Source organism: Ruditapes philippinarum, unplaced genomic scaffold (assembly GCF_026571515.1).
Source record: "Ruditapes philippinarum isolate M1 unplaced genomic scaffold, ASM2657151v2 ctg65_1_1_1_1, whole genome shotgun sequence".
Lineage (NCBI taxonomy): Eukaryota > Metazoa > Mollusca > Bivalvia > Venerida > Veneridae > Ruditapes > Ruditapes philippinarum.
Window position 1 is genome coordinate 47777 of NW_026866493.1, and position 8539 is coordinate 56315.

The following is an 8539-nucleotide window of genomic DNA, read 5'->3' on the forward strand; positions in this document are numbered from 1 at the left end:
TAACTTTGGTAGGATCCTACAGATGGCATCATATGTCAAATATCAAAGTTCTTGGCCTTGTACTTTCAGATAAGAAGATCGAAACCATTTGAACACAATTTTGAAAGGGGACCACGCAAAGATCACTCATCATTCTTGTTTGGGTTACATGCATCCAATGGATTCAGAGAAGATGCTGTTTATAGAAATTGTTCCTGAAATTGTTCACGACGCATGACGACGGATGGGACGGTCACAATAGCTTACCATGAGCATGTTGCGTTCAGATAAACTGGAAATATAAAACATTTTTATTATATTCATTTGATCACCACGTTGTTTATAACGTGCTGCAAAAAGATGAAATAATAAAATATGAGCGCCGCCTAAGACTTGCATCTATAAATGCTTGCATATAAGGTCTCGACCCAATGAATTTTTGTATTCTTTGTTCTATAGTAAATCAATCATATTTCTTGATTCCAATGTACATGTGAATTATATACTGTCTGTCTTCAACTTTAAACATCAACACTATCCAAGTTAAATGAGGCTCGAAATATGTAAGGTATCTATTTTTTTCAGAAATCTTCACTCCTGACTGCTTTTGGGAAATCTTGTCCCCTTTCCTCTTATGATTCCCATCAAAGATGGCTGATAATTTAGAAGTGCGCAGGGGACCAGTCTAGCTGTGGGTAGAGATCACTTAAATTGGACAACTTCAAAATTTAAAATAACTAGACCATAAGATGATCACATTAAATAATAAACCTTTCTCTCTATATAAACCACCTATAACTCTACACTACTTTGTGATATGAATTTAATACATGTGTTGTGAAATCTTCGTTTATGACTCGCTTTCTGTTTTAATATCCATTAAAAATAAAAAAATCTGACAATATCATGATAAAGAAACTTCTTTTACGATTTCATGATATACTTAAAATAAAATATGTTAAATTATATTGGATTCCAAGTCATGTAGGTATACGAGGAAATGAAAAAGTAGATGCTTTAGCTAAACAATCATTAAATTTTCAAAAAAGCTGACTTATTGTTACCTGCTTGTGATTTTAGAACGGCTATAAATAAACTCGTTTCATCTGAATGGAAAGCAAATTGGGACAATGCCGTCTTTAATAAACTTCATGATATAAACCCATCTCTTGATGTGTCACCATTTCTGTCTTTGTCAAACCGCCATGATCAAAAAGTTCTTCTCCGATGCCGAATTGGACACACTAAAGTTACCCACTCTTATCTCCTCACGAATGACAATGCCCCTTTCTGTGTAGCTTGCAATGAAAATTTTACTGTCAAGCATTTTCTTCTTGAATGTCATGATTTTTCACAGGCCCGTAATAGATTTTATAATGTAAATTCACTCAAAGAACTATTTAATACAATTCCATCGAAAAACATCATCGATTATTTGAAAGAGATAAACTTGTATTCAAGGATCTAATTGACTCTTTTTTGTTGTCATTTACAAAGTTTTACATAATATTTTACGCCTATAAAAGCATTCGGCACGATATGGCCATTTATGTGTTGACGTGCCGTAAAATCCAAACAAACAAACAAACAAACAAACAATAATAAAATCAAATAGACCAATAAAACTGCTAGATCGTTCTTCCCCTTTAATATGTCCATGTCAACACGTTTATATTTATTTTGAACCTTTTTTAATTTACATTATTCGGTCGTATAATTATGTTGTTATGGACAATGCAGGTTATTAAATTATTATCTTTTGTATTGATATCGCAATGAAATAAAACTAAGCACACAAGTACCGTACGTAGTTGTTAGAGCATCCACATTAGGGAAACGGAGTTTCGAGCTCAAATCTGGATCTGCGCACATGAGATTAGTCTTCCTGAATAGTTTATGGATTGTCAGACGAATGTTTTTTAAGGTGATTTTATGAAAATATGGTTAAAATTATAAGATTTCTAAAGAAACCTACACTTCATAATTATTATAGTACATAATTTTTTTCACTGTTTCATATGAGGTTTTACGAAATTTGGTTGGTCAACCCTATACACATGTAGCAAGATCATTTTCATATGTCAGGCATATCAAACTATAAGTTTAGCATAAGGTTTAGGGGTCATTTCTTCTAAAGAGAGTCCATGGAAAAATCTATACAGGTCAGACTATCGTATTGTAATATTGACAGCGACTGGAAAAAGTGCAGATTCAATTGGGACTTCAGGTGTTTGAAATCATTGGATGAAAGTGGGATGTTTTTAAAGATCCTGTATGTTGTAATTATGGTTGTTGCCACACGTCAGTGAAATTTTATATATGTATATAATGATGCTTCTAAAACAATTTTCAAACATTGAATAATATGTTAAATATGTACTGAAAATATTTGTTCACATTATATGTAATCATTCAAATATATGCATTCATTTCTTATTGAAAAAAAATGACCTGAACTTTATGGAAAATATATTTCTAATAACATTTCTTTATTAACATGAAATGTAAATTCGGTAATATCTTTACAAAAATGCTTTTGGAACTTACAATAATGATAAATCTTCATTTGAGCATTATATTTATGATATAAAACCATAAAATATTAAGTTACAGGATCTTTATGTATGCAACCCAATCTATAAACTAGCATTATGTTGTTTATTAAGAAAATGAAATGTTTAATAAGACTCAACAATAATTTGCTTTTGGATATTTGCATTAAATTTAGATGAAGTCAATCCCTGTGATTAGCCAAAATAATAAAAATAATAATAAATAAAAAAATAATAAATAAAAAAATAAAAAAAAAGTAAAAAAATTCTTGTGTCGAGTAGAAATGTGTTTGATTCTCCTAAATTTCACTTCTTAAACTTTAGCACAAATACACAATTTTAAGATCATTTCTAATATAAATATAAGTCTATTTGAAAATCAGTACTATAGTCCAACCTAGATTGTATGTATACATGTATATATATACGCACAAATCGCTTTATCAATTTTAAATTTTTATCTCACTTTTAATCCTCGCAAAGTCTATATCCCAAGCAGGGGTTTGTAACACAGAGAGATAATCAATCGGAATGTCCTTGTCTATTATTCATAATTATCCGAAGACTGACGGAAAGGGCCGACAAGTTGCGATTGAGTAATAATGTGGAATCAGTCGACAGTTATTTGCCTTTCGTTGACCTGACAATAAGGAATAAATGAGTGCCTGTGATAAATGCAAGATATAAATGAATAATTGAATGAAAGAGATCCTTTACATTTTATTTTATAATGGCTTATGAGATTCCGAGATTTCATTTTGTTATTTCAAAATAAAAATTTCAATGCTCTGAATGTTAATGGCAGATTAGTCTTTCCATAGTTTTATTTAAGCTCGTTATTTTATTCGGATATGTTTTGTTTTTACCGTGTACAAAAAGTATTTTTAACTTCCGGTATTGAATCGGTAAACTCTACAATTTCCGACATTGATGTTCATTGTCGAGCTCACCCGTGCAATATCATAAACACTGGTCACTCGTTCTATGTTGTTTTGTTAATTGTATTTGTTTCTATGTGAGAAAGAAATTCATTGGTTCTTTTAAATCTTTTAACTTCTGCGCACTGTTTTGATCTACTGTTTAATATATTTCAATTGATATTGAAATATTTTCATAGTAATACAGTCTGATTCTATTGACTTGTCAATTATGAATACAATATAGCACTCATTTTAATATTCGATCCCACTTCGGACAGAAACGGGTATGTATAGTTTACATTAATATGGAGTATATATTAACTTATGTTTGGAAAAGTCACATTAGCTTAACGTATTGGTTCTCGTCACATCCGCAATATCACGTTCCGTTAAGTGATTACCTAATATGTCAGAGGACTATAGTTCGATCCTTACTTTTGCCATTGTTTTTAGACCTTTTCTTTGTTATTTTTGAAGTATATTTTAATGAAAATGGCCAATTGTCTACATAGATATGAAGCAACTTAGAAACACTGTTTTGTTTCCTTTTCTTATACATGTATTGTATTTTACTGCACTGAATGAAAAGACTAGTTATATTTATTTCAATCTGGATGAATTTTAAATATTCATTCTTAAAACATGTTATTATTTAAAAGAGTATATACTTTGACCGAGAGTCATGAAACTTTACAGAAATGTTTGTCAGCATGTGCATGTGTGCTTGTGGATTTATTCTGATTCGTAGATTTATTACCCTTGATTTAGTAGAAGATTTGCATTTTTCATTAAGTCGTGATATGCAATTGCACTTGTCCATCCACCTGTCTGTAAGCAACGTTTATGTCCGCTAAAATATAGCATGGGAGAGTTGGCTATAAAGTGGTGACATTGTGCAGTCCAGTCCAATCCTGATTGTTTCTCTTAAATATATTTATTAGCACATCAGCTATTTATTTGAAACTTACTTGAAAGCGTTAGGCTTAGGAGGGACACACAAATCTGCTGAAACATGGCAGAAATGTTGTCTGTATAAGACTTAAAAAAAAAAAGATTCGGACCATTGCATAGCTGGGTCGAAGAAAAAACTGTTTTGCACATGAACATATTTAACGGGTTTTACGTTTGAATGATTTTTGTCGGTTATTGCCCTTAAATAAAGAAAGCTTTTTGTCCTGTTAATGATATATTGTGTCCCCTGTTACGCAGAAGCTGTTAAGGAAGCGACGACATAGAGGGAACAAATAGTCATCCCTCAATACCACTGCTAATTAAGGTATCATCTGATCACTTTTCCTTCATACTGTATAAATAACAAAGAGATATAACTCAGACATTGCAAACTCAGGGGTTACATGTCAGTGTCTTCTCCCTTCATTAGTTATGCTACAAACTTGGGGCATTTATAAAGTTCCTCTTCTTCTAAGATCTATATTCCATTACAAGGACCACTCGAGCTTGAAATGAATATATAATACACAAAGAAATTGAAGTTTTTATTAAACTTGTCTAGCCTTTTCTTGAAATTGCATAAGTAAATTTTCAAGCTTTTATAACCATATCTATAGAAAATGTATAATGTTAAAACCGACTCACCCGATTATTTTCTTATAATGAGATGAACAGCTTTGTTGTATAAAAATTTCAATGCTCTGGTGTTTGGGTTTCAATTTTATGACCTGCGGGATGAAATGCAGGCTGACGATAGTTATATGTTCCGCTGTTCACATGTAAGCAACTCACATGTAAGCAACTAAGAAATAGTTGTGTTCTTCTCTGTTGGGGATTCAATTCTGTCTGAGATTTTGATATGTATGTGTTTTATTTTTTATGTATTTTTAAATACTTTTTTCTTGTTTCAAACTGTAACATAACCTTCTCATTAATTCTTGTTATAATGTCTTAATATAGGAATGTCTAATTAAACACAGCAGGTCACCGTCTGAATATATAAACTAAAATAGCAACATAAACACGTAAACTCCATACATAGAAGACGAATAAAACATAACCGCTCAGTTTTACAAGATTACCGTCACTCTAAACAATTAAATCATCGAGATGATAAATAAGTACTCATCAATTTTACAACAAGACTACCTTCGAACAAGAGACAAAGCCTGCATTATTTACTGCATGTGTGTACATCAATGACATTGTTACAAACCAGTAACGTGTATATTCACACACATTATAATTAGTTATCTCAGTCAGTACGACGTACATCCTATCGCAATTATTTACTTATTTATGTACGTTCTCCCCAATGCATATATTGAAGTTTCTTAGAGCTAATGTTCTATCTGATGTATTAAATAATTACTCCAAGAAGTTTTCATTTGAAATTCATTCAAGTGCTGTAAGTGTACCATAAAAGTCAATGCTATTGATCAGGTAAAAAATGCTTCATCTTCAAACGTCTCTATATTATTGTGCAGGGTATAATAATCCCTACTTATTAAGGAAAATAACTTTTGTACAGACTCAATCAAACCGAGTCTGCAATTCTCTTGTAATTTTGTTGTGATTAATGCTTCCGAGGGATCACTTTGTTTCCAGTTTATTTACTTTAAGCACTGTGTATTTTCTATATATCATTTAGACGCCACTTATTCTATACAAATATTTGATGAGTGTTGCTATTTTCATTCGAAACATAAATGTCCGTCAGAAACTATATTCCTTCAGGGGTGCATGCAGATTTTTAGTGTCGGGCTCATTTATGTAAAAAATAATACTGGACTTGAATCCTTCTGAAAGGAGAGTAGAAAAAATAATGCATAATTATACATAATAATAAAACATAATATAAAACAATATTGTCAAAAATAAATCGTTTGTCTGTGAAACTTGAAAATCATTTTAAGCGCCTTGTAAAGTTTCTCAAGCAAAATTAATACGAACAGGGGCGGTCAAATTAAATGTGCTTACAATAAATTCACTACTTCATTACATTATTTTCATTTACATTACAACCTCTGCAAAGCAACACCCCTTTGAAGGTTTGAGTTATTGCCTAGATATGTTAAAGTTGTTGTGAAAACTTACTGTTCAATGTTCTACCTTGGACCATTGTCAGCTTTAGCACGTTTTCATTAACTCAAAAAACATCGTTCTGGTCTGTTTGTAAAAACAATTTCTTTTGAATGAAAATAAGACACTCTAAAGCTTTTAAATCCAACTTAAGATGGAAATAGGCCGATAACGTCGAGTTACAAACTTTGAAATGTAATTGATATTTGATAAAGTCTGCATTGCCTTCAGATGTCAACAGACGAAAATCAAAACAACAACATATCTTGTTATGAAATGTTTTAAATGAACTTGTAAGTTTCTCACGTATTCTGTACATGTTAATTAACTCTAATGACTAGTTATATCAAATAATCTGTTTTTTTTTTCTCTCTTTACTTATAGCTGCTACTGCTTGTCATATTATGTCAGTTAAAATAGTGAAGTCGCAGTTATTCATGTAATTTGCAGTTTGAAAACAATGGTTGGCAGACTATGACACATATGATATTCCGATAAGATATGCACAATTTCCAGTTTCATAAAATCATACAATCACATTCTATTAGTAATACACAAAACACGTACGCTATATACGTAATTGAATAATCAATCAAATAGAAGAAATGCGTTTCGTTTATATAATCACAATACACGTAACTGAGCTATACTTGACCCATTACTTGTCCTGATTTGATTACAGGATACCCACAGGGAAAAATTCTCATTTATTATTAGATTATTCATCAGTTACGCAATGGTGTTGATTGAATGTTATTGGAAGATAACCTTTCGCATAGGTTTGTATTACTTCCATATACTATTGCTATAAAAAGAACTTTTGCTATTGAATATACAATAGAGACGGACCGGAAAGTAATATTCGGGCCTGAATTAATAATGACACTCAAACTGAAAATCCCGGGCCATTATTTATTGAGATGAACGATTACAACCTTCAAGTTCTTCTATTCTGTGTATTAACCCCTTACTAAAAGAATTATCTGGTTAATATGAAACATCACAGGCTTCGTATTACAACGCAAATATATAATTACATCAATAAATGAAATCAATGAAAAGAATTTTTTTCTGAATATGTTATTGTACAGGTATATGATTATCAAAGTAAACGTCGACATATTGTTTAAGTGTTTCAGTTATTGCTGCCGTTTTTAGCGGACTAGATGACTGGCATGCATTGCGGTAGAAATATAACAATTTATTACCCTTCCAGATTTTTTCCGCCTTTTTGATTGGATATTGATCACCCGAAAGAAATTGATATAACCGAGCCAGACGGCGGGTAATATACACACTAAATTTCCCCGTTTGGTACCCAACGTTGTAAACAACATGCGCGGAGATGATGCGCGTACGGTTCGATTTTACGCGGTGTAAATTCCGATTTAAAAGCACTTTTTAACTGTCAAATGATAAATATTTACCAAAGTAGAGTTATGATACATATAACCATCAGTATCGAAAACAAATATGACCTTGTGAAAGCTTGATATTAATTACAAAAAAGTGTGTTCAATAGACTACTCCTTTTCTCTTGTTTACTTTTGTAAGGTACGGGATAAATACGTCATGTATTTATGTGACGTCATGTTGTGACGAAGAGGTATCCTAAAGGGAATCTTATTTCGACGTTTCATTTGAAACAGCAATGATTATTTAAAAAATCGTCTAAACTCGGCAGGGGAAGGGTAATAAAATTATTATTTTGGTTTTGGAGTTATATATGTGGATATATTACCTGCCAAGATAAAATATCACCCTCGCCTAACGGCTCGGGTGATATAAAATCTTAACAGGTAATATATCCACATATATCACTCCAAAACCAAAATAACATATAACATCCGTGGTTTAGGTGATTATATATAGTGTTTAGTGATATGCATTTTAAATATTTTAGTTTTGGATTTACACAAAATCACATCTTAATTCAATAATCGAGTACTAGTACACGAAGTTAGTTGTCCGTCATGTTTGTGTTTTCATGTCTCATGCGTTGCACTTTTAAATGTGAATATGCTGCAACTGATAGTAAACACTCGCAATAATATT